Source organism: Zootoca vivipara, chromosome 15 (genome assembly GCF_965207765.1).
Source record: "Zootoca vivipara chromosome 15, rZooViv2.hap1.1, whole genome shotgun sequence".
NCBI classification, from domain to species: domain Eukaryota; kingdom Metazoa; phylum Chordata; class Lepidosauria; order Squamata; family Lacertidae; genus Zootoca; species Zootoca vivipara.
In genome coordinates, this window is record NC_142598.1 from 37,543,071 (window position 1) to 37,570,609 (window position 27,539).

A 27,539-nucleotide genomic window follows, 5' to 3' on the forward strand; every position below is an offset into this window, starting at 1 on the left:
GCTCCTGCCAACCTAGGAGTTCGAAAGCACACCAGTGCAAGTACATAAATGGGTACCACTGCGGCAGGAAGGTAAATGGCAATTCTGTGCACTCTGGCTTCTGTCATGGTGTCTCGTTGCACCAGAAGCAGTTTAGTCATGCTGGCCACATGACCCGGAAAGCTGTCCGTGGACAAACGCCAGCTCCCTGAAGCGAGATGAGCGCCGCAACCCCATAGTCGCCTTTGACTGGGCTTAACTGTCTGGGGTCCTTTACCAACCTGGTATAAAAGAATTTTCTATATTTGCTGATGATCCACCCACTCTGCTTCTATATTTGGGGAGTTTCCACTGTGGAGGTAGTGTGGCTCAGTGATAGAGCATCTGCTTCATGTGTTAAAGGACTCAGGTTCATTCTTGGCATCTCCGAGAAGATCTCAAACCTAGGAGAACCACGTCCAAGAAAACCACTGCCACTCCCTAGATGAATGGACCAACGTCTTGACTCAAGCTAAGGCAGCTTCATACGTAACATTGCTGCCGTTCTCTCCTTCCCCTTGTACGCGTCAAGAACCCAATATAAAAACCATAAAACAGGATAATAAAGAATGACACAAACAGACGTTCAGTTTTGAGTTGTACAGTTATTGTTGGCAGCTAGGCTAGTAGCAGCAAGGCAATGGGGATTTCTGGAAGGAATACCAATTGGCACATGGCATAAGAAGGAACGGCAGTTAGCTTTGATAGAAAAAAAATGGCCAAGAGATTAAAGTTTGCAAAAGGACACATTTACAACAAACTGGTATGTGTTTATTATGTATATCCTGTAGTAAAAGGATCCTCCTTCACACTGCAAAATTTTCTGGCTAGTGTAATTTTAATCTATAATTTGTTTATTCATCCAGGTAAGAGACTGAAACGGCATTGTTTTAAGGGCTGCTGACCTCACAGTAATCTGTAATTTCATCTCCTGGGGAGGAGAGGGCAGGTTGTTTGTTTTACGGTTCTTTGATTATTTGTAACTTGAGAAAACAACAACAACAACAACTAAAAAACAAAACAAAGCAGACATTCAGATGCTGATTCCAACTCCTATGAGTTATTCCAGGTAACTGGAGTTGGAAAACAACAACATCTGGAGGGCCACAATTTCCCTATTCCTCTACTAGATGAGGCCCTGATCCAGCAGGACACTTACATTCAAGTAACCAGACTGAAATTCATCCAGGACAAATATTAATTGGTACATAAAGCAACAGGCTGCATATAGAGCTGTTACCTATAGAAACAGTCCTACACAATGGGAGCAGGCACCATGGAACTCCGTGGCACTTACTTCTGAGTAGACAGGCATAGGCTTGTGCTATCTTTATTTCCCAAGTACAAGAGAGGGGCATTTGCTCCAGAGTCATGCTGCTCTAAGATTGTTCCCTGTTAGTTGTTTCAGTCCACACTCATGGAATAGAATGTTGTGTCATTTTAATGACTCTTAAGGGGCTCCTTCATTTATTTAAATTATTTTTTTTAAAAAAAAAACAACCACAACCAGGAAACCTTACTTATAGCTTCAATGCATACATTAGTTCGCTGAACGAATGAGCCCCATTTAGACGTCGCCTCAAAACTGATCTCCTTTCCATAAGACTTCCATCGCACCTTGAAGTGTGTGGGTACGTACATTTGCCTCAGAAACACAAAACCTAGGATGCTTGAATGCATCCATAATCAGCCACCTGTCACCTTATAAGAAGCACCAGCGATGGAGTGGGGGTAGAGACTTTACAGCCAACGCTGACAAGCAGAAAAAAAACAAAACAAAAACCAAATGGCATCTTTATTTTCCTGATATAAATAAACACATCTCCCTTCCACCCCAATTTGATGCAAAGCTACTTCCGTTTTGAGATTCCTCCTCGAAGAAAGGCCAGGTGAATAATATGTGAACAAGTGGGGCTTGCTGCAAACAAAGTGCTGTTCTGTGGGGTGGTCTTACTTAGGGCTCTAGCCAGCCATGGCCTCCTGCAGGATCCTTCATTCCATTCCCCTTCTCCACTGGTTTTCTCCCTTGTGATCAGGGAGCATGCTCGGTTCCTGCTGAGATAATAATAATAATAATAATAATAATAATAATAATAATAATAATAATAAATTTTTATTTATACCCCGCCCTCCCCAGTCAAAAACCGGGCTCAGGGCGGCTGACACCAACAGAACCACAATAAAACATAAAAACAATTAATTAAAATACAGATTAAAATACAGTATTAAAATTTAAAGTGCAGCCTCATTTCAAGTAGGCCATAAGTGGCTGACACCAACAGAACCACAATAAAACATAAAAACAATTAATTAAAATACAGATTAAAATACAGTATTAAAATTTAAAGTGCAGCCTCATTTCAAGTAGGCCATAAATCCAAGCCATGAGGGAGAAAAACACAGGGGTCAGGCTGAGTCTAACCCAAGGGCCAGGCGGAACAGCTCTGTCTTGCAGGCCCTGCGGAAAGATGACAAATCCCGCAGGGCCCTGGTCTACTGGGAAAGAGCGTTCCACCAGGTTGGGGCCAGTACTGAAAAGGCCCTGGCTCTAGTAGAGGCCAATCTAGCCATTTTATGACTCAGGATCTCCAGAATATTATTATTTGTGGACCTTAAGGTCCTCCGCGGGGCATACCAGGAGAGGCGGTCCCGTAGGTACGAGGGTCCCAAGTCGCATAGGGCTTTAAAGGTCAAAACCAGCACCTTAAACCTGATCCTGTACTCCACCGGGAGCCAGTGCAGCTGGTAAAGCACTGGATGAATGTGATCCCGCGGCCGGGACCCTGTAAGGAGCCTCGCCGCGGCATTCTGCACCCGCTGGAGTTTCTGGGTCAGCTTTAAGGGCAACCCTGCGTAGAGCGAGTTACAATAGTCAAGCCTGGAGGTGATCGTCGCATGGATCACTGTGGCCAGATCGGGGCGAGAGAGGTAAGGGGCCAACTGCTTGATGCGGCGGAGATGGAAAAATGCCACCTTTGCTGTGGATGCAACCTGTGCCTCCATGGAAAGGGAGGCGTCAAAGGTTACACCCAAACTCTTGACAGAAGGCGCTGGTACCAATTGAGCCCCTTCAAAAGATGGGAGTTGGCCCCCCAACCCCATGTCGCCCCGACCTAGCCAGAAGACCTCTGTCTTCGAAGGATTTAACTTCAGTCGGCTCCCACGTAGCCATCCAGCCACAGCTTCCAAGCACCTGGTGAGTGTGTCCGGGGCCGAGGCAGGGCAGCCGTCCATCAACAGATAGATCTGGGTGTCATCAGCATATTGATGACAACCCAGCCCAAAACTCCGGACAATCTGGGCAAGGGGGCGCATAAAGATATTAAAAAGCATTGGGGAAAGGATTGCGCCTTTCGGGACTCCACACACCAAGGGGTGCCGCGGCGACAACTCCCTCCCTAGCGCCACTCTCTGTCCCCGACCTGAGATGAAGGAACGCAGCCATTGTTGGACTGTGCCCTGAATCCCCAAGTGTTATGTATTAGTGGACTCACCTCACAAGCTGCGGACGTGGATCCTAGCCAAGCCACGTCAGAGGTTCAGCAGGGCCCCCCAGAGTCTAGAGCAGGGGTCCCCAGACTTACCGACGTTTGGGCCGGTTCCCACCGCACTGATCGCGCGGCGGGCCGGAGGACAGGGGAGTGCGCACCTGTGCGGGCCGGCGGGCGGGGGAGTGCTTACCGGCGCGGCGGCGCGCTTCCAGGGTGGAAAAAGCGCCGAAAATCCGTTGTGTGCATGCGTATGGGCCTCCCCCGACCCGGAAGTGCACCAGAAATGACCTCTTCCAGGTCGGGAGAGGCCCATACGCATGCGCACAAAGGATTTTCGGCGCTTTTTTCCCGACCCGGAAGAGCGCTGCCGCGCTGCGCGCCGTAAGAGCAGGCGGCGGGCGGCGGGGGTCGTCGCAGGCCGGATTGGCAGGCCAATTGGGCCGCATCCGGCCCCCGGGCCGAAGTTTGGGGACCCCTGGTCTAGAGCCACTGCTGTGCCTGACCATCCACCGAGTGCGCACATGGCGGTTCCTTCAGCTGTCACGGAGACAGGAAACTTGGACTCACCACCAACATCGGTGGCGCCACAGTCTCAGCAGGAATCGGCCAACCCCCTGGACACTGGTACTGGCCCTCGGCGTTCCACCAGGGTCACCAAGCGGCCATCCTACCTACGGGACTATGTCAGTAACTGCACTTGAAACGTTGCATTGTAAATAGAAGCTATGTACCTTGAAACTGTTATGCTCTTGTACCTAATTGAAACCATTTTGAATGTAACAATGCCTTTTCTCGGTGGGGAGGGGTGTTATGTATTAGTATATATAGTTTTCCCTCAGGTCCTCAGGTCCTTGACAGTTGTTTTAGGAGGGAACTTTAGGAGGGAACTTTGAATTGTGTTTGATACGTTGTTTGAGCCAGCCTCTATAAAAGCAGGCCAGCTCAGCAATGCAGTTCAGTTCTGTTCCAGCTTCCAAATAAAGAGCTGCTTTGGAGAGATTGCTGTGTCGTCTGCTATGCTTACCCACAACTTAACAGAAAGGTTTGGGGGTTTTTTCCGATCAAGGGTAGTGGTTGCATTTCTGGGTTTCCTCATGCTTGCTAATATATCCTCCTTGCATACAGATGGTACTCTTTTGGAGACATCAAGCTCTACACTTGTGCAATTGGTGTGTAGTGTGCAATTGGTGTGTAGTGATGGCTTCCAGAGGGGCGAAAAGGGAAAATGGGAATGTGGATGGCAGGTTTCATTGGGCTCAAACTGATTGAATCACAAAGAGAATCATAGAGAATTGTGGAGTTGGAAGGGACCCTGAGGATCATCTCGTCCGACCCCCTGCAATGCAGGAATAGGCAGCTGTTCCATATATGGATCGACCTACATGGGAGTCTAGGTTGGGTTTTGGTAGTAAGAAGGCAATAGTCCCAGCAAGGGTCCAAGCCCCGCTTTGGGGGGTACAGTGATACCTCGAGTTACAAACGCCTCAGGTTACAAACACTTCAGGTTACAAACTCCGCTCAACCTCGAGTTGAGAACTTTGCCCCAGGATGAGAACGGAAATTGTGTGTCGGTGGTGCGGTGGCAGCAAGAGGCGCCATTACCAAAAGCACGTCTCTAGTTAAGAACAGTTTCAGGTTAAGAACGGACCTCCAGAACGAAATAAGTTTGTAACTAGAGGTACCACTGTATTTCATATTCCTCATTCACAGAAACACAAAATTATTGAAGAGTTGGAATGGATCCAAAGGGCCATTTAACCCAACCCCTTGGAATGCATTGAACTGTATCTGAACATAAGGAGCTGCCTGGGACTGCTTCTAGATGGGTGGTGATTATGGGATGGATGCTCTTCATGCACGCACGTCTTTTGCAACATCCACACCATAAATGCTAGCCTACATTCCCTGCTCCCATTTGACCCATATTTACCCTTTGAGGGGAGGTGTCTGGTGTAGTAGTAGTAGTAGTAGCCGCCTCTTGCCAAGTGCCCATTTTGCAATATTCCAATACTAAGCTCCGCTCTGAAAGCACCTCAACATTCTATCACCCATTTGCAAAGACACCCAGATTTGCCAAAAAGCTCTTTTAATAATATAATGGCACTCTACCCATCCTGATGTCATACATTGGGAAGGAGGCGGGTGGGGAAATTGGCTTCATCTCATTACTGTGGTGACATAGCTTACTGAAACTGCATTACCGGGATATAATGTGGCAGGCCTCCCATTTGCAAAGAGCTACTGTGGCCGCAGATGACATCTTTAACTTATGCAGCAGTGCTCCATTGCATAGGTTTCAAGGCGAGGAGCATAAATCATTGGCCTTTCAGCAGAAGGCAGCTATGGCAATAACAATGATAGCCATTCCAACTGAATTCCAGTGAGAGATGCCTTCTGAATCCTACACACTACAGTGGAACCTCGGTTTATGAACACCTCGGTTTATGAATTTTCGGTTTATGAACACCGCGGACCCATCTGGAACGGATTAATTCATTTTCCATTACTTTCAATGGGAAAGTTCGCTTCAGTTTATGAACGCTTCAGTTTATGAACAGACTTCCGGAACCAATTACACCCATGCTTCAGTTTATGAACGCTTCAGTTTAAGTACTCCGCGGACCCATCTGGAACGGATTAATCCACTTTCCATTACTTTCAATGGGAAAGTTCGCTTCAGTTTATGAACGCTTCAGTTTATGAACAGACTTCCGGAACCAATTGTGTTCATAAACCGAGGTACCACTGTACTGGTTTTCACTTTCCATCCTTGTGCAAGGCTTCTGGGCCAGTGCCTCTTCTATACAACACCTATTATATTGCTGGCAAACCCATGGCTGGCAAACACAGGGGGGGAATGCCTAGGGGGTAGAAGGCATGGGTGGGGAAAGGGTTAAGCCAGGGATGGGAGACAAGCAGTCCTCCATAAGAAAAGAACAGAAGAAGAGCCCGCTGGATTCAGCATCCTGTTTTTGTAGTGACCACCCAGGTGTTTGTGAGAAACCTGCAGGCAGGATTCGAGCACAAGAGCACCACCCATCATCCCTAACCATTGTGCCATGCTGTCTGGGGCTGATGGGATTTGAAGTCCAGAAACAATTGTTACAAAAGTGGGGGGGCTCCCCCTCTCTTTGCCGAGCGGTGGCAAGAACCCATCCTATTCCAGGCAGTCACCCTGGGTCTGTGGTCCTTTGGAGAATTGAGGCACGTCGGAGACTGCCATAGCTTCAAGAAATATGGTTTATTCACCTATTTACACCTTCAGTCTGCATGGAGGGAGTCCAGAACTTGCAGCAGGGTCACTTCAAGAGGGACTTGTCCACCACAGCAGGATCAGCCCTGGTGTCCAAGGCATCTCTCCCAGTCAGCTCTGCAGCCAGCCTGCCCAAAGATGGAGCTCAGTCTCTCTTCCTCCTTTGCTTTCCCAGAACCCCTTGCTACCAGGCTCCCTTTCCCTGTCACCTCACACACAGTTACCCAGGCAACCTTCCAAACCCCAGTCTCTGTTCACACCTCAGGGCAAGGGGGAAGAACAGTTTTTTTGCATTGCCCATGGACCCCAGTGGTCCTCTATTTTTTTTCTTAATGGCCCTAGCTTAGCCAGGTCATTTTGCATAAGCTAGTCCTGGTTTGTATTTCTCCCTCCACATCCCAAACCATCAAAATTCTAGCTTTTATTATTCCTAGGGTCTAGGGAGGGTCCCCCTCCCCCCCCAAAAAAACTATAACAATTTCTGGACTGCCATATCTATAACAATATCTGGACTCCTGACCACCATTTCTCCCTTGGAAATGACATACCCATTGCCTTGCAGAAGATCCAGTTTGCCTCTAAACGACCTTGATGTGAAATCCCCCAAACAGGTGTCACTTTGGTTAATGAAAAGTGCTATAGAAATGTGGGGAAGCAATGTTAATCTATCAGATCTTCAATCTGAGTTAATTCTCTCTCTCTCTCTCTCTCTCTCTCTCCATGCATTTTTTCTATAGGGCCGTGGCAGGACAGAAGGCTCCCCCTAAAGCATTTTCCTAATAGCAAAGCTGTTCCCTAATAGATTTAAGCCAGGCCAGGACAACTGGGACAATGAAAACAACCCCCACCCCCAAGGCTCTGTGTGGGTGGCATGCAGGCAATTATTTTTAATCGTTCACATTCATACAATGAAATGATTTGCCGGCCTGTAATTTCTGCCTGCCTATTAGCGCTGGTGGAATCTTTATTAGTTTCCTCATTATTTACTGTCTTCACACACACACACACACACACACACACACACACACACACACACAGCATTGAGACTCTTCCTTTGGCTAATAACCCACCTAGTTAAGAATGACTCCATTATCCTTCCATAACCTAAGGAGTATTGCAGAGGCAAAATTCTCCATCTCTGCCGCGGAAGAGAGCAGATGGGCCTCTCACGGCTCCCCACCGACCAGTTCTTCTTAGAGTGGCTTTTATGTCAGCCAGTTGCCTGCCCTCTTCGGATGTGTGACACAAATACAGCTGGCCCTGAAGGGACCGAGCTGAACAACGGAAGCCGGAAAATGACAGGGAAGGAGCAAATCTGTCTGTGAAGGATTAGTATTCAGGAGAACTGGCCAATTACTGTCAAGGATCACCTCAGAAGGGCAACCAATGCACCCAAGTGGTGTGGTCTCTCGTATGCTTCTTTCCATCTCACTGCTACTAACAGCTAACAACTAACCCACTCTCCCCTGGGAGCGTGCCCCATTGAATTCAACAGGACTTCCATCTGAGCAGGCATGGTTTGGATCTCAGCCTGTAACGCTTCTCAGCTAATTCAAAATATATAGAATGTGAGAAGATTCAAGAGCCACAAGGGGATGGAGGAGAAATGGGATTCAGATTACATTTAAAGGTGAACATACCTAACAAACACATGTCAATAAATAAATACATGCATACTCAGGGATTCCTTAGCTATGATATAGAGGCTTGGACTACATGACCCCTGATTCTACAATTCCATGATTAATTTCAATAGGTCTACTTTGAGTAAAACTGAGTTGAATGCCACCCTTGGATCCCAGTCTATAGACAGATGCACCCGATACACTGGCTTGCAGTTGTCCAATTAATGGAAATGTGTGTTGGGGTGTGTGAGCTGTCCTGAAAAACACCGTTCATCTCTCTGCCATTTGTGAATTGCACTCTGCTCTGTGGTTAAACCACTGAGCCTAGGGCTTGCTGATCAGAAGGTCGGCGGTTCGAATCCCTGTGACGGGGTGAGCTCCCGTTGCTTGGTCCCAGCTCCTGCCAACCTAGCAGTTCGAAAGCACGTCAAAATGCAAGTAGATAAATAGGAACCGCTACAGCGGGAAGGTAAACGGCGTTTCCATGTGCTGCTCTGGTTTGCCAGAAGCGGCTTTGTCATGCTGGCCACATGACCTGGAAGCTATACGCCGGCTCCCTCGGCCAATAATGCGAGATGAGCGCGCAACCCCAGAGTCGGTCACGACTGGACCTAATGGTCAGGGGTCCCTTTACCTTTACCTGTGGATAAACTAGGAGGGATAGGTAGTCCAGGAAGAAAGAAAAGAGGTAGTAGACTTTTACAAATTTTAACAGTGGAGCTTAACTGCCTGTTACAGAGGCCCAACTGTTACAGAGGCCCAACTGGTCTCAGCTAGAAGCTAGGATTTTACAGCATTCTTCCCACAGAGAGTCTGCAAACATCCTCACTTTTGACTCTCAAGTGTCTCTCAAATACACGTGTGTGTGTGTGTGTGTGTGTGTGTGTGTGTGTGTGTGTGTGTGCTGAGTGCTGACATGTTGTTGCAGCTGTTTAATTTTTGATTAGTCACCTGAATTGATTATCAGTTTGTTATTAGTGATCATCATAATTTTAAACGATTGCCATGTTTTATAGTGTAAACTGCCTTAATCAGTTTTATGAAAAGATGGTATAGATTTTTTATAAAAAGAATAAACTTACATCATAGTGCAATAACACCTGCAGATCTCTTTGAAGTTTCCTGGCCTCTTTCTGATGCGGTCCTAATGGGTTGTCTGTTCCAAATCTTCTCCCACTGAGTTTCCTAAACTTAGTTGCCCATCTCTGCCTCCTCAGAGTATTCTAAGCTGCAGGTGTCCCCACTCATTTAAAAGACTATTCAGGACAATTTTAATTGCTAAACTGTCTCAAAATGGAAATAATAATTATGATTGGGAACTCGGTTCTCAAATACCGACATCCATTTAATGAAAAGTAAGTGCTGTTCTCTCCCTTTATAATGCTTTGCAATGAAAACAGCTTAGCTGTTATCCAAACGTAATGGGATAAATAATAGCTATCTAATAACTTCGGCTTTTCCTAAGGTTACAAAATTGCTCAACTCTTGTTCTGTTTTAGTGTTGATTATTAGGCAATTATATCTTTGTTATGTTTTATTATGAAAACATGTTGCAAACGAAGAAAGACATTTTTCCATGCTGGTGCCCAAACACTAGAACTCTTTTCCTAAGCGTGTTCTCTACTGCTATGCTTTTTGCCCCAGGCAAATGAACCAGGTGTTTTCCTAGTTATAGGGATGGGTGAGAACTTTGATTCAGTTCACACTGAAAGGCAAAGGGACCCAATTTGCACTTTTCAAAACAGTGTGTAAGACCTGAACACAGCCATTCTTTGAAAGCCCCACTTATCCTAATTTTGCAATGCCATTATCCAGTCAAGTAATGTGTACCCTCTAACACTTCTCTGATGAAAATAGGGATGCCCTATTCCATTATTTATTATTATTATTATTATTATTATTATTATTATTATTATTATTATTATCCCACTCATCTGACTAGGTTGCTCCAGCCACTCTGGGCAGCTTCCAACACATATAGAAACATAACATCAAACATTAAAAATTTCCCCATACAGGGTTGCCTTCAGATGTCTTCTAAAGGTGGTATAGTTACTTATCTCCTTGGCTCGAGGGTCGCATAACTCCATACCCTCCCAACAATTTTCTGATGGAAAGAGAGATGTCCTAAGGAAAAGATGGGACATTCTGGGATCAAATCAGAAACCGGGACGGCTTCTGTAAATCCGGGACTATCTCTGGAAAATAGAGACGCTTGGGGGGTCTGGAATTGTGTACAAAAATGCAAATGTCAGGTAGGGGATGAAACTCCCACCATCACCCAGTGCAAGGAGGAGCTGTGGGGAGGGCAGAGAAGTCCCCCTGGATCAGAGATAGGGAAAAGATGCTCTGTGAGTCACTTGTTACGGACGACATAACAGGGTACTGTACAAAGACAGACTCTGTAAATGTGGACAATCACAGTTGGAAGCAGAAGCAGAGGAGGAGGAGGAGGAGGAGGAGGAGGAGGAGGAGGAGGAGGAGGAGTTTGGATTTGATATCCCACTTTATCACCCTAAGGAGTCTCAAAGCAGCTAACATTCTCCTTTCCCTTCCTCTCCCACTACAAACACTCTGTGAGGTGTGTGGGGCTGAGAGACTTCAGAGAAGTGTGACTAGCCCAAGGCCACCCAGTAGCTACATGTGGAGGAGCGGAGACGCGAACCCGGTTCCCCAGATTATGAGTCTACCACTCTTAACCACTACACCACACTGGCTCTTGCACTCTTTGCTATATTGCCCACTATACCTTGGACCCAGGAGGCGATTTATCACCTTACCGTCCATACAGGAAATATGTCTCTCCCCGTCAGAGAAAGTCCTATGGCTTCTTAGCGATGTAAACACTTCAGTGACTCACAAAGTTGCCCTTTTTGCTTTGGCAGCCAAAAAGATCAGAAAGAAGACCCTGGACAATATAGCAGTGAACTGTAAGGGATACGCAGAGGCTATTATTTTTTGCGGTGCATCCCTTCCGCTTGTATTTATTTTTTATTCGGATTTGTCACGGCCAACGGCTAGCACAATAAGGTTATTTGGATTGGACTGGAGTGGCTTGTGAAACTGGCATCAGTCGATATTGGAATGGAAAAAGGAAACCTCTACGCACAATTATTTATCCTGTTGCAATTCTTGAATACAAGGCCATAACATTAACCATCACTGCGCAAGGCAAGATCTTCAGGAGAGACGGACAACTCTGAATGCCAACATTTCCTGCCTGCCCCTCCAAGAGTCCCTCCCAGAAAGGAGATGACTGGGGAGCTGGAGGTGCATCCAAGATGCTAATTAGTATACCAAATTCCCTTCTGGTTTCCTGCCTGGCTCAGACTCTCACCCTCTCCAAATCAGCTGCCCATCTGCCCATCATTCTCCAAGAGCACATCGCAACATTTCCTGCCGAAAGAGCCCAATGAAATATCCATTTAGGCAGAGATCTCCAAATATCTGTCGCCGTCCCCCCTCCTTCCCTTTATCATTCCAACTGTGAAGTTGCTCTAAGGCATTTGTCGAAATTGTTGCTTTTAAGCTGGCTTTTGTGGAGAAGGATTTCAGTGACTCTTGACCCCTAGAGGGCTGTTCTTTGACCCGCCACTTTTCTTCGCCATCTGGCATGTTTACTTGAAGCTGGACGTGCCAGGTCAGAGGTCAAGGCAGACATGTGGAAGGACAGCTTTGTCCTGAAGGTGGCAAAAAATGAGTGGGCGCTCTTGAATATACTGCTGCTTATTTCCCCCAGCTGCTGAAACACAATAAGGCGAGGTCAATTCTTGTGGCTGAGGCTAAACTAAAATGGGGTTTACACACACACACACGGAAAGCAAGCACACGAGAGCAAGATTGTGGAGCATACAATGAAAAGGCTTTCAATCTCTTTGGTATTTTAAAGCCCTCTTTGGAGGCAAACGGGAAAAGGCCCCTTTTTATAGGACTGTATTATATGTTACACAAAAGACTGGCCGCAGCCTTGAGGCCTTGAATCACGAAGATTAGAGGTAGGCCAGTTCGACTAAAAACAGATACCAAGGTTCCAGCTGTCAGGTCAACATTTGTTTACACACACACACACACACACACACACACACACACACACACACACGAAAGCCCTGCACAAATTGGTGCTTTTATCACATTATGTCTCTTAAAAGAGTTACAGGAAATAACCATTAAACACGGTGTGTTCCCTTAAATGAGGATACTCTTCATAAAACATAGCAGAGAGAATTGTACCTAGGTAAACCAAAACCTATAATTTATTTTTTTAAGCCTTGGGCCCACTAAGGTTTAAGTGCCACTGTTCCTTTCTAAACCTATTCACCGTTTTAAGAGGAAGCCACATCACATAATTCTTTCTTTCTTTTTTTAGTCTTTTCACTCACCTTTTTTTGAAAATGTGGGCAGTGATAGATATGTCCTTATTTAGATTGCAGAGGGCTGGGGGGCAAGAAACCATGTTTAAAAGCTGTGGCATTTCTATCCAAGGGTACCTTAGTATGATCAGCGATGGCAGTCAAACAAGCATCCTTGGGAACGGAGTTTCTCGGTGTCCTTCCTGTTTCTGTGCAATGTACAGATGCAGCAGACAAAGATTATGAGACAAAAATCATGTAACTATATAGAGCAGGGTTTATTGAACTTGGTTTTAGGGGGAAATTTAGAAATGCATTTTAAACCCTTAACTAGATGTCTCCTGGTAGCGGCAAGAATAGTAGTGCCTAGATCAGGCATAGGCAAACTCGGCCCTCCAGATATCTTGGGACTACAACTTCTATCAGCCCTAGCTAACAGGACCAGTGGTCAGGGATGATGGGAATTGTAGTCACAAAACATCTGGAGGGCCGAGTTTGCCTATGCCTGGTCTAGATATTAGAAGAATTTAGAAGTGGCACCCTTCATGTCTTGTTATCTGGAAGTCTAGCAGGTTTCTTTGCACGACAAACTTACCTGAAGGTGTCGAGAGGCATGGGGGGATGGATATTGTTAAACACCACCCCAGTCTTCACAGCAGGGAGATATTCCAGGCGTTACATATTTGTGTTTCCTTTGGAAATGAGGCAGAGTGGAGATAAATGGCTTATTTGCATCCTTCATGGATCACTGCCTTGTCGTGGCGAAGGGGCTTGAATAACTCAGAGAAGCTATTATTAATTTTTTAAATTTATTATTTATACCCAGCCCCTCTGGCTGGGTTTCCCCAGCCACTCAAGCAGCTTCCAACAGAAATATTAAAATACACTAATTTCTTAAAGATGAAAAGCTTCCCTAAACAGGGCTGCCTTCAGATGTCCTCTAAAAGTCTGGTAGTTGTTTTTCTTTATGCCATCTGGTGGGAGGGCATTCCACAGGGCGGGTGCCACTACCGAGAAGGCCCTCTGCCTGGTTCCCTGTAGCTTTGCTTCTCGCAGTGAGGGAACCGCCAGAAGGCCCTCGGCACTGGACCTCAGTGTCCAGGCAGAGCGATGGAGATGGAGATGCTCCTTCAGGTATACTGGACCGAGGCCGTTTAGGGCTTTAAAGGTCAGCACCAACACTTTGAATTGTGCTCGGAAACGTACTGGGAGCCAATTCAGGTGTTATGTGGTCTCGGCAGCCACTCCCAGTCACCAGTCTAGCTGCCGCATTCTGGATTAGTTGCAGTTTCCGGGTCACCTTCAAAGGTAGCCCCATGTAGAGCGCATTGCAGTAGTCCAAGCGGGAGATAACTAGAGCAGTTACTCTAGTAACTAGTATAGGAATAGGGAATTTGTGGCCCTCCAGATGTTGTTGTTTTCCGGGTCACCTTCAAAGGTAGCCCCACGTAGAGCGCATTGCAGTAGTCCAAGCGAGCGATAACTAGAGCATGCACCACTCTGGCGAGACAGTCCACAGGCAGGTAGGGTCTCAGCCTGCATACCAGATGGAGCTGATAGACAGCTGCCCTGGATACAGAATTAACCTGTGCCTCCTGTTAACATACACACAGAAGACCTGAGCCACAAAGCCCCACCCCACCCCGGTAAGCATCTGCCGGGTGTCTTCTCCCTCCGGTAGCCAACTGTAATACGATCCAGGCTCTCAGAGTCTGGACACGTTATCTGCAGAGTTCATTTCAGGTTTAGCGTGGTTTGGCAGCAGCAGCAACAAGAAGAAACTCAGAGAGAAGTCCTTGCATATTTACAAGCCTTTATTCTAAAGCATCTCAGGAGATAGACCAAACGTGTCTTTCTTCACCTTCTTCCAAGCCTGTTCCTGTTTAAGGTGGAACAGAATCTACGATGAAATCCTAACACCTCCATGGACAGCTGTGAGTCCAAAATGACTCCCAGGCTGCGCACCTGGTCCTTCAGGGGCACAGTTACCCCATTCAGGACCAGGGACTCCTCCACACCTGCCCGCCTCCTGTCCCCCACGAACAGTACTTCTGTCTTGTCAGGATTCAACCTCAATCTGTTAGCCGCCATCCAACCTCCAACCGCCTCCAGACACTCACACAGGACCTTCACTGCCTTCACTGGTTCTGATTTGAAAGAGAGGTAGAGCTGGGTATCATCCGCATACTGATGAACACCCAGCCCAAACCCCCTGGTGATCTCTCCCAGCGGCTGCATACAGATGAGCTATGGCAGGACCACCCAAGACGGACAGGTCATAGTAGAGAGTTTTGACTCATAGTAGAGAGTTTGCGTGATCCACCTGGAGCAGGAACCGGCAAGCCACTCCAGTATCCCTGCCAAGAAAACTCCATTGGCAAAGTGAAGTCCCAAAAGGCTGGTGATCATTCCATGGAAACTGAGTGTGAATCCAAAGATTTCCCAGTATCCTTTGCAACACACATACACAAGCAGGGTTCACGGGGCAGACATAGTTACCCTGTAGCAGACACATGAAGTGAAAGGGTCCCTCGAGATAAAAAAAAGCTTTGGAAAACTTGTTGATTTTCTTTCTCTCTTTTTTGCATATATATATATATATATATATATATATATATATATCACAATTTATGCATGGGCACCTTAGGTTTGTATTCCAAAATACTCATTAATATATGAAAGTGTGTACTAGTAGCAACTTTGGTAGACTTACTTACAAAGCTAAGTTAATCGGCTCTTTTCAAACCATTCCTGGTCAGCAATGTCAAAAAGCAGTGGCAAAATGATTTCCATTTGAAGGAAGAAGAGCGAGAGATGCAGGGAAACACTTATCTCCAGGCATAAGACAACTCAGCACTGATCTATTTTGAAGAGTGGTTTAGATCTAGCCCTTAATATTTATGAAGCACTTTGAGCACAGCCTGCTTTGTCTGCTGCAGAGTCTGCCTTCATTCTTGCCATCCAGACCTCGGTTTTCTTGCAGCTGGAATCAAGCATCGCTGATTAAAGGGATGCGCAAATGGAAAACAGGATCACTGATCCTATGTGTTTTACTGAGACAAAATGCTCCCTGTGATTTCTGGATCAGACTCAACAGCTGTGCTCTGTTTGCACCAGTAGCAAAATCTCATCCATAAACATCTGAAATACTGGGGGAAGGAAAAGTTAACACACCAGCTTCAGCTTCCAAACTTCTTTTGCACTGAGAAAATAGATTAAAGGACTTTCCATTACAGTGTGAATTGACTTTTTCTCTCCGTGGAGAATAATATCCAACGCTACTCCTCTAACCTACCCCCATTTTAAATATTTGCACCGCTGGAGAAAGAACTAGCCCCTATGGCTTTAAAGGATTGGCGCAAGAAAGAAAAAGACATGTCCAGCCAAAATCCAGTTCTGGCTTTAATTTGACTAATTCACAGGTCGGTGATGACACTATATGTGATCTTGTTTATTCTTCTTCATAACTATAAAAGAATTTCCGCGTCTGTTCTCCGGAAGGCACCTTCCCACACAGAATGTCCTTCCATCCATATTTAATACAGCAGCTATATAAAACTGTATTGGATGCAGACTACAAATAAGGACATTGTTTGGGCCAGGAGTTTCATAATGTTCTTCCTGGCAACCAGCCCAATAAAACAAACAAACAAAAACTCCAGGAACTGGATGTACCAGCCAATTGCAATATCGTTCTTTGTACCTTTTCTTTTTCTTGGAAGGTGAAAACCCCTCTCTCTTTTTTGTACCATGATCATTTCCGATTCTTGTTCTTGTGCCTTGGGTGAAAGTTTCAAAGGTGAGGGTGCTGAAGTGCTAATGCAATTATTCAGCAGCACTCAGTAGAGCTGGAGCAGTGGTGCGGACCCTCCAGATATTGCTGGACTACAACTTCCATCTCCTCTGACCATCAACCATCTTGACTGGGGCTGATGGGAGTGGGAGTCTTACATCTTTAGCCTACTACAATGACTGTCCCTGCCTTAACCAATTGCACTCCTCTGTTCCTGAGGAAGGTTTCCATCAAAATCAGTTCAACAACATTGCAAGGGCATCAGGTTTTCTACCCAGTGCTTCTGACTTAAGGGAGGGAGGGAGGGAGGGGTGATAGATGGATAGGTGATAGATGTGATAGATGTGTGTGAGAGAGAGATGATAGATAGATAGATAGATAGATAGATAGATAGATAGATAGATAGATAGATAGATAGATGATAGATAGAGATAGAGATCATAGAATCATAGAGTGGGAAGAGGCCACAAGGGCCATCCAGTCCAACCCCCTGCCAAGCAGGAAACACCATCAAAGCATTCTTGACATATGCCTGTCAAGCCTCTGCTTAAAGACCTCCAAAGTAGGAGACTCCACCACACTCCTTGGCAGCAAATTCCCCTGCCGAACAGCTCTCACTGTCAGGAAGTTCTTCCTAATGTTTAGGTGGAATCTTCTTTCTTGTGGTTTAAATCCATTGCTCTGTGTCCACTTCTCTGTAGCAGCAGAAAACAACCTTTCCCCCTCCTCTATATATTTGAACATGGCTATCATATTACCCCTTAACCTTCTCTTCTCCAGGCTAAACATACCCAGCTGAGATGATAGACAGACATAGATGGGGGAGAGAGAGAGAGAGAGAGAGAGAGAGAGAGAGAGAATGATGATGATGATGATGATGATGGGCAGATGATAGATAGATAGATAGATGATAGATAGATAGATAGATAGATAGATAGATAGATGATAGATGATACATAGATGGATGCCATGGTGGAATTGGGTGCAAGGTGCATGTAGCGATCAGTTTAAAAATTAGCCAGGCTGTAGAGGGTTAACCCTGTTAGAACCCTAAGAACCCAGGGGGGAGGGCTCTGGGGGAGTATAAAAACCCCAACCCTGGAGTCAGTGAGTTGTTGAAGGGAGTTGTTGGTTGAAGTCAGTCAGGTTAGAGTTGGTGTGAAGATAAGAGCTGGTTAATATTGAGGTGGTTGTTAAACAGGGAGATAGACAGACAGGATACAGTGTGATGAGATTAGTGATAAATATTAGTAGTTATATTTAGAGGTAATAGGCCGGTAATTCAGATTTAGAGGTATTAGGCCGGTATAGGAACCATCTGTTATTTGAAACCGTTTAAGCTTTGTACAGTAACCAATACGCATAAGAACATTCAAATAAACTATCGTTTTATTTTTACGATATCCTGGTCTGAGGTGTGTGAGTGACTGAACGTATTTGTTTGTCATAGGCACATCACCAATAGACCGTCAAACGTCCGGGGGTGATGTGCAGGTCAGAGTGACCGCGACAGTGCATGAGAGGAGGAAGGTAGAGGATTGGTTCAAGATCAACCGAGGTTAAGAAGTGGGAAAGCTTCTCCCATGCCACCAGGGATGTGTCAGATTGGCTGTGAATTGTCTGAGGAAACTTTCAACACTGTCAGCCCCCACTGCTGACTAATCTAATGAGGCAACATGAGGCACAATGTGTGCTCTTTCAGTGTTTCGCTGTCATTTTGAGGGGGCTAACTCATCAGACCTCAGGATCAGTGTAAAAAAAAAACACACACAAGCTTAATGGCTCAAAAAAGATCTGACGTTTTTGCCAGGCCACCTAAAACCTTCAGAATTATCAGTAAACATTCGCCAAGTTTCAGACATTTGTGCAGACTTTGTGCTCTCCATCTTGCTCTGGAGGGATAGGAAGGGACCAATGGTTGACTTAATGGGGAGCTCTTAGTTCCATTTTGTGTGGGGTACTTCCTAACCTGCCTGTTTGAATAAAACATTTTGCTTTCCCTTCTGGGTCCCTGGGGAGCAAAGGGCAAGTCCCGATCTCCTCTTTTGTCATCAAGAGGAGCAGGGAGCCCACCCACAAACCTGGCTTAATTTCCACAGGCAAATTCAGTGAGAGAACTAAATTCAGCTTTGAGACATGAGAAATTTTCCATCATGCCTTCAAGACAGGCTATATCAGGGCAGTAAATATAACAAATGCTCTTTAGTGGTCTAAACTTACCTCGCCGAGACTCTTTCCTCCCTCCCTCCCTCTCTCTCTCTCTCTCTCTCTCTCTCTCACACACACACAACAAGCACTCGGAAATGTCAGAACAACGACAGCTTTTAAGTTTCGCTCTGGATTCATCAGGGCAGAATCTAGAACAACGAAAACAAATGAGCAGGTGGTGTCAGGCGGTGGTAAAATATCCATTAAAGAAATACTATACCCAGGAACCGCATGAATCATCCAGTGAGCTCAAGCCTTATGCAATTTCTCCTTATGGGAGAGTTACATCATGAAAGCATCAAGCAGAGTCATAGGCAGAGGGCTTGAAGAGAATGGAACGAGGAGTCAAAAGCTAGGGTGGATGGCTGCGTAGTAGCCCGTTCAATAAAGTTACGTCAGGTGTTTGAAGTAACTCGGGGTTATACGAGCAACAGCATAATATGAATGGACATCATTCAAGAAGATCAGCTATGGATTCTCGAGCACTTTCCAGTGTACAAACCATCCCACAATTCCTTAACTTACCTGTGTGGTCAGTTCAGCTAAGGTCACGGCTGCCCATGGAGCATTGCAGGTGCAGAGGGACCTGAAATGGGGCTCCCACGGCAAAGGGCCGTACCCTGTATGAGAGATAAGCAGCCTGTGCCTCTCCAGATGTTGATGGACTCCAGCCAGCAGAGTCAATGATCAAAGATGATGGGGTGGAATTGTAGTCCATCAACATCTGGAGGGCCACGGGTTCCCCCTTCTTGTTCTATAGCAGGCATCCCCAAACTGCAGCCCTCCAGAGTTGGCCTACAACTCCCATGAACCCTAGCTAACAGGACCAGTGGTCAAGGAAGATGGGAATTGTAGTCCAAAACATCTGGAGGGCCAAAGTCTGGGGGTGCCTGTTCTATGGCTATGAAATATAGTCTAGTAGTGGTACCCCGTCTAACGAAACTTATTGAATGTAGACATTGTCTTTTTTTGGCAGGAGAAAAACAGTTGTGACCCTGAAATTATGACAATGCAGCATCTCATTTCACTCTCTTTTTTATTTTATTTATTTTGCTGGTCTCTTTAAGTGTTACACAACACAAAATCCTGCCAGCTGTATCCTACATTTCAAAGCTCTGCATCGGAGACTTGAATGCCTGTGTTTTGAATCCCTTGCCACTTGGGTAAACATTGTACATTTCATTGGATATATAAGCCATTAAAGTCAGTAAACAGCAAAAACGAATAAAACACCAACTTACGTATTTTAGACACCTCTGAGTGAGAAGACGTTGGGGGGGGGGAAACCAAACACACACACAAGCCCCACTTTGCAGCAAGGAAAAGGAACAGATGCTCCCTTCTAAATACTAGAGCTTCAGTTGGGAATATGGAAGCTACAACACTTGCCATCTGTTTTAAACTGTTCTCTTTTAACCATGCCCTCCTATCATCCTTTCTGAATGCAGGGCCATACAGTTCCAGCAGGGAGAATGAGACCCGGATTGCGTAAGGAAAGCATTTGCAAGTATTCTCTTGTCTCTATTTTTCATTGGGGGTTTGGGGAGGGCTTGTTTTTTTATTTAAAAAATCCAGCTCCTTGGGAATTATCCACTTTTAAGTTCACATATTGTGGTGTCTGCCACCCCTTATCTTTTTCCCAAACGGTGCCCTCTGAATTCTACATCCTACTTGCAGGTAGGCAAGATGAGAGGGGGAAGCACCAGCTGTTCTCTGGTGAGGGGTGGAATTCTCAAACAGGGAGAGCAAGAGGGAAGGGAGATGTGGTTCGGTTACAATGGCATCACGAGGGCAGGACTTTGAGGGCGCCACTTGAGACAGTTTGTCCTTGAGCGCTCTCCTTGGTTTTATTTATTTTAATTATAATATTAATATATTTTTATTATTTATATGGTGGAAACAGCATTCATTTATTACGCTGTTGTCTCGTGCTTTTGCTAAAGAGTCAAACGCAGTTGGCAAAAGCATGGCTTTTGTTCCCCCCCAGCCAGAACTCAGTTCCAGCACCCCTCAGGTGGGTGCCATTGCCATTCTAAGAGAACAAGGGAAGTGTTCATGATGTGTTCCAGCACCTCTTTTTCTAGAAAAATATCACTGGGTCACTATTTCAGTCCAATCTGTTATCCATTTCAATTCTCACAAGAACCCTGTGAGGTAGGCAAGGATGACAAAAAAAAAACTCTCTCCGAAGTCACTCCCACAACCCAGTGAGTTTTGTGGCTAAGTGGAGCTGAGCTCTTGTCTTCCTGTTTTAAGGGCACAACAGGCTTTTTGTAAGCATAGCCGTCAAGTTCTCCCTTTTTTTAAGGGAAATTCCCTTATGCTGAATAGGCTTCCTCGCGAGAAAAGGGGAAAGTCTGCCTCGGGCATCAGCTGAACCAAGTCTGGGGCCTGATTCTGAGGAGCCTTAGTCTGCACAGATTCCCCCTGCAACAAGAACCAGCTAGGCCAAGTCAGGGGCCTGAGCCTGTCCTGGCTCCAGATGTGGGGAATACCTCGTTGCCGTCAGCTGGGTCATCACCGACAGCTGACCCACTACCGGCTGAGTCTCTCCTGGGTCTAGTAACCCACCGGCATCTCCCAAGCTACAGAGACTCAGGTTTGAGAGAAGGAGAGACCTGCAGGGCCGGCCCTAGGGCGAGGCTGGGTGGCGCAGGGCGCCAGGGCGCAGGGCCACCAGGGGGCGCCGCACTGCGTGAAGCGCCCGCCAGCCAGCCGCGCTGGGAAACGGGGCAGGGGACGCCGGAGGGATTGTTGCACCACAGCGCCAGGGCGCCTGATATGCTTAAGACGGCCCTGGAGACCTGAATACTCACAGGAGGAGTGCTTGCCTTCGGGCGAGGCAGGGTGGTGAGTTGTCAGGGGATCGGGACCGGCCATTACCCCGCCAGAGATAAAAGGCAGTCAGACCCCACCCCAGTTTGTGGGAGCAACATTGCTGTTTGCTACATCCTGCCTGTGTTCCTGTTCCTGACCTTGCCTGGTTTCCTGCCCTGCACCCTGCTTCGGTTACATCAGACTGACTCTATGTTGACTCTTTGGACCTCGGACCGGACCTGGACCTCGCTTCTTGGATTACCCATGGGACCAGCACAAGTTGTGTGGCAATGCCCCTCCCTCCACATGAAATAAGACACGAGACACGATGAATAAGTTTAAGTGGGCGAAAAGGCCACAACTTTATTGGTTACGGATGTTGAGCGGTATTGGCTTAGGCATTGGAACCTAACCGGCTATATCCGACTGTAACCCGTGTGTTACAGTCTGGGAGAAATTAACCACCAGAAAGGAGCCCCGTGATATACATCTACTGAGACACCTCCTGTGGCCACCGTTGGGGGGTGCCATAAGGCCCTGACCTCCGTAGGCCCAGGACAAAGCTACCGCCCCCGGAACCCCTTTAACGGGATTAAATCTCCAATTTCTGGTCATAGGATGACACAATCTGCCCCCCTTCTACTTTTATGCAAATTTCCAATGCCTAACCGCCAAACCCAGTTGTGACGAATTGCTATGAGGTAGGCGAAAAAACCAGTTTGGCTAGTCCAAGTGGAAAAAGTCCTACCAGGCCCCTGGCCAACGAAGGCGACCAACCGAAGTCCATAGCAGCATCGGCCTAACCTGCCGAGCCTACAGGGTGGGTGGGCGGGTGATCCGTTCGGGTTGGGAGCCGGGGCAGGAAAGGCTGAGTTCCCGCCTCCGGCCAGTTTAAAAGTCGCGAAGCCCCGCCTCCCGGCTGACCCTATTGGCCAGCCCGGGTATGACGGAGGCGGGAACTCCCACCTCGCGAGGGGGCTGAGCTCTCAGCCCCCATCGCGAGAGTTTGCTCGGGGCCAGCCCACAACACCACCTTCGTGGGGAAGCGGAAGTGGTTTTCTTTTGATAATGCTTCCAAGTCAGGACCAAATTTAGGTATGATGAGGCCCTAAACTACTGAAGGTAATGGGGCCATTTATATGTCCAGCTGTCCTTTGTCAACAACAAACTGTTGTTTTTTGTGTTGAATATATGCTATATGGTAACTTATGGACCTAATAGGTATCTAAGTTACCAGATTTTTTTTCAATGAATCTGGGAACACTTTTCAACTTCAATGGATTTTGTATGGGGGCTGATTTGTAAATCCAGGGACTGTGCCTGGGAAACAGCGGGAAATGGCGATGTCTGGTAACCTTAATCTAAAGTCACTTGGTTACAACAAAGTATGTATTTTATCAAAGTAATTGTTGAACTGAAATACAATTAAGAAGTATATTAATAGTGAAATACAATTAAGAGGAAGTATATTAATAGTGAAATAATTATTAAGCTCTAAGTGTATGTAGGTTTTATTTTATTTGTTTTCTATCTTATATTTTGGAAATGTACATCCAGGTTTTTTTCCTTTAAATTTTTTGGGGGGCCCCAAGAGAGTGGGGTCGTAAGTTGTAGCTTGTTTAGCTTATACATAAATCTGGCACTGTTCCAAGCACTCTGGATGCTAGAAATTCACAATGTGAATACTTATAATATTGTTATAAGTTGGACCGCCCAGATTGTTGCAGCACAGAGAGCTGCCGTTTACAATTCCAGACACTCCACCATGTTCCCTTCCCCTCCCTCGGGATTTCCCACATCTCAAAAAATATCAGGAAAAAAATGTTTCTGTATGCAAGCATGGGTGGTAGGATAATTTATGCGCAGAGATGGAAGGAAGATACTCTCCCAACCAAGGAAGAGTGGCAAGGGAAATTAATGGATTACTCAGAAATGGCAAAACTTACGGGAAGAATAAGAAATGAAGAAGAGTTTTCAATAAAGAATGGGGAAGATATGTAGATTTTCTAAAGGATAAATTGTTGTAAACAATTAAACACATTAGCAGGATTAATATAAAGCCAAGAAGTTAAAACGTCGTTTTGTAAATAAATAAAAAGTAGATATTTTTTTTTTAAAAAAAAAAGAAGTTAAGGGGGAGGTGCAGTTTAATAAACGATTTTTTAATGAATCCAGGGAAGGGGAGGAGGGAAGTCGAAATGATGGATACAAATGTAAAGGGTGATTATTGTTGATAAATTGAAAATTGAAAATAAAACTTTTTTAAAAAAAAAGTATTTCCCACCACAGTTGTAAGCATTCTGTGACTACTGAACATGCTTAGTCCCCACTGTGCTGTGTTTGAGTTCCCACTTCAGGCTCCCCTCTCCCAGCGCCAAAAAAGTTTTTTTAAAAAATAAAAAATCTGCAAACTTCGTTTTCCCCCTAAACCAACTGATGCCTCCCTCCAGTTTGTGGGTGGCTCCATTTTGGCTACTTGAGCAGTAGCACTCGGGTGGCGCTGTGGTCTAAACCACTGAGCCTCTTGGGCTTGCCGATCAGAAGGTTGGAGGTTCGAATCCCCGCGAGAGGGTGAGCTCCCGTTGCTCCATCCCAGCTCCTGCCAACCTAGCAGTTCGAAAGCACGCCAGTGCAAGTAGATGAATAGGTACTGCTGAGCGGGAAGGTAAATGATATTTCCGTGTGCTCTGCTTTCCATCATGGTGTCCTGTTGCACCAGAATAGGTTTAGTCATGCTGACCACATGACCTGGAAAGCTGTCTGTGAAGAAGAAAAGAGTTTGGATTTGGTATCCCGCTTTATCACTACCCTAAGGGGTCTCAAAGCGGCTAACAATCTCCTTTCCCTTCCTTCCCCACAACAGACACCCTGTGAGGTGGGTGGGGCTGAGAGACTTCAAAGAAGTGTGACTAGCCCAAGGTCACCCAGCAGCTGCATGTGGAGGAGCGGAGACTCAAACCCGGTTCCCCAGATTATGAGTCTACTGCTCTTAACCACTACACCACACTGGCTCCACACTGTGGACAAATGCAGGCTCCCTCGGCCTGAAAGCAAGATGAGCGCCGCAACCCCATAGTCGCCTCTCACTGGACTTAACTGTCCGGGGGTCTTTTACCTTTACCTTTTACCTTTAGCACTCGCTGTAGGATGGAACACTGGGGCAGACAAGTCACAACAGTTCCTAGAGTGTCCACTAACAGGAACTCACCTGGAGGGACACCTGACTAAGTTCCTGTTCCTCCAGATATGCAGATGAGATGGATTAGCTGGGACAAAAGCCCCTAGCCAGCAGCCATTCTCTCTCTTAGCCTTCTCTCCTTCGATGGGAACACATCTCCAGAGAATCTCCAGATAGGATGGTTCTCCCTCTTGGCCTGCAGCCAAGAGAGAGACCAGATGGAGCCTCACTTTACTAAGTAGTCTCCACATGTATATATCTGTAACTTTTCTAAGCAAGCCTGCCTTTCTGAGATCATGCTGTTAACTCAGGATGAAACGGTAAGTAAACTCTATCTTATTTTATAAACACTGTGTTGTGTATTTCTTTTAAGAGGGACAAAGGGGACTTTGCCAGGAAGTATAATATTGCACAGGTTTTAGCAAACCTGAACGCACACGCTTTGCTGCGCACAAAAGGGGAATGTCACTCTGCTGATATTGGAAGCTTGCTAACACAAGCTTGGATAGGGTCTATCTAATAATATATCCTAATCCACATCCCTAACATTCCCACACTCGCAAGCCGAACATCAGAGGTGGGAGGAACAAGTAGTAGGTGGAATGCTTCTTAATCATTTGTGCGCTTCATACTGTGGGAGATCACAGCGCCAGGTACCCTAAGCATGCCATACGAGAAGAACAAGACTGTGCCCGTGGTGCCGACTTCCTTCTGGATGCACACACCGTCTTTGGGTTAGGCATTTCAAACAACTTAATTAAATGTTTGCAGTAATATAATGATCTATCATTTCGGTAGCCCTGCCATCTGCTTCTATCGGGGGGGGGGGATTAATACCTTTCCCACTGCCAAATCATCTAGTGAAACCTGCCAGCAGAGCCTTGATAAGGTTAGCTTTTGTTTTTTATTTTTATTATTGACTTGGCTCCGTAGTATAAAAATACCTGGTGCAATAAAACACTGAAGTACTACCGGGGGGAAGAGGGCAGAGAGGACCCAGTCACCTTTACTGGCATGGTGTACGTGGTATTTATGCGAGACGCAGAACAAGCAAGACTTGGGCGGAAAAGGTGTCACATGTCAAAACATGCCATATCTGGAAAAGGGAACAAAACCAACCTATTTTCTGGGATGGCGAGTATTAAGATGGAGTACACTTTCAAGCTAAGGGACCAACCACAATTCTTTAAATTTTATTCCTTTAAACACTTAACTACGAAAATCTCTAATGGGTTTGCAAAGTTACAATAGAAAGTATGATTTAAAAAAAACACATGCATGTCTTATTTGTTTGCTATAATTGTGACTTTTAAAAAAGCATACTTAATTCTTGCTTAATTGCTGTTGGTGTCTTTTTCCTTCCCTTTTCTTGCCTCCTTCCCATCCTCCTTTATTTATTTGATGCTTTTAGACAAATATATTCCCCTGTGAAAATCCAGATGGTCCAGCTCAATGCAAGGACCATATCTCCTCAGCCTATAAAAACTTCTAGACGATCTCTTAAGATACAGTCTTAGCAGTTGTTCCAAGCAGAAACCTCAAGTGATATATCTGCAGCAGGATTGTACAATTGCAGGTGGAGAACTGAATCTTCGAATCCTTCTCTCACACAAAACACTCCCAGTGTGTACAAAATAGCCTAGAATAGCTTGTATTATGTTTAGAAAAAGTTACCATGGGTTAAGGGTTGCGGCTGGGGAATGTTAAGCTTAGGGCGAGTTCACTATACATTGTAATATGCTTGTTTTATAAGGCATAGTATAACAAGCTATTGCAAAAAAAAAAAAAAAGAAATGCAACACGCAGTAGACTGAGAAGCGGCTTCTGCAACATAGCATGATTCTGTGCTGCTATTCTCAAGAAGTAGGCTTGAGGGAAAGACGGGGTTGCAAGCACAAGGGCCGTCTCTAGGCCCGGGTTCGGTGGCGCGGGGCGCCAGGCCACCAGGAGCACCACTGCGCCCGCTGAGAGGTGCGGCAGAGGGCACCCCAGGCGCACCTCTCAGCTGTTCAGTGGCTTCAGGCCGCTCTCCAGAGGCGTGCGGGCCTGGGGCCGCCTCTGCCACGCGCAGGGGCGTCGCAACAGGGGGCGGGCAGCGCCCCCTGGCCCAGGGTTGGCCCTACAGCCAGCTGGGCTGCGCAGGGATCCGGCCCTCCAGGCGGCAGCCGTGCTGCACCCGCCCGCCGCGCTGGGAAACGGGGCGTGGCGGGGGCGCCGGAGGGATCCGTCACACCACGGCGCCAGGGCGCCAGGTATGCTTAAGACAGCTCTGGCAAGCACACAAGCCTGCCCTTGTTTTCCGTGTGTCAAATGTTGGAGGCTGTGTGGAACTTATGAACAGAAAAACAGACCTGCTTGATCGTGTTGAAGACAGAGTAGTGAAATCACAGCTAAGAATCTCAAATCATATATATGACTGACACCTTCCTTTGGAAATTAAACCAATGCCCAGACATTGACATTCAAAAGCTTATACTGTAGATGAATTAAAACATAATATTTACAGTTGCGTGCTTATGTAAAAATGGGCTTACACTCTCTTCTTCTAACTTCCAAAACAACTGTATTTTCCTCCCTTTTTACCGGTGGAGGTAGAACAATAACCATCATGGCTAGTAGCCATTGGTAGCTGTATCTTCCATAAACTTGTCTCATCCTCTTACTAGAAGGATTAGACTTGGTGCAGGACACTCAGAGTGCAATGTAATGCGAGCCAACCAGGACCGGCCCAAGACATTTTGCTGCCTGAGGCAAAGCCAAGATGACAACCGCCCGCCCTCCCCCCCCCCAAAAAAAAAATGTGCGGA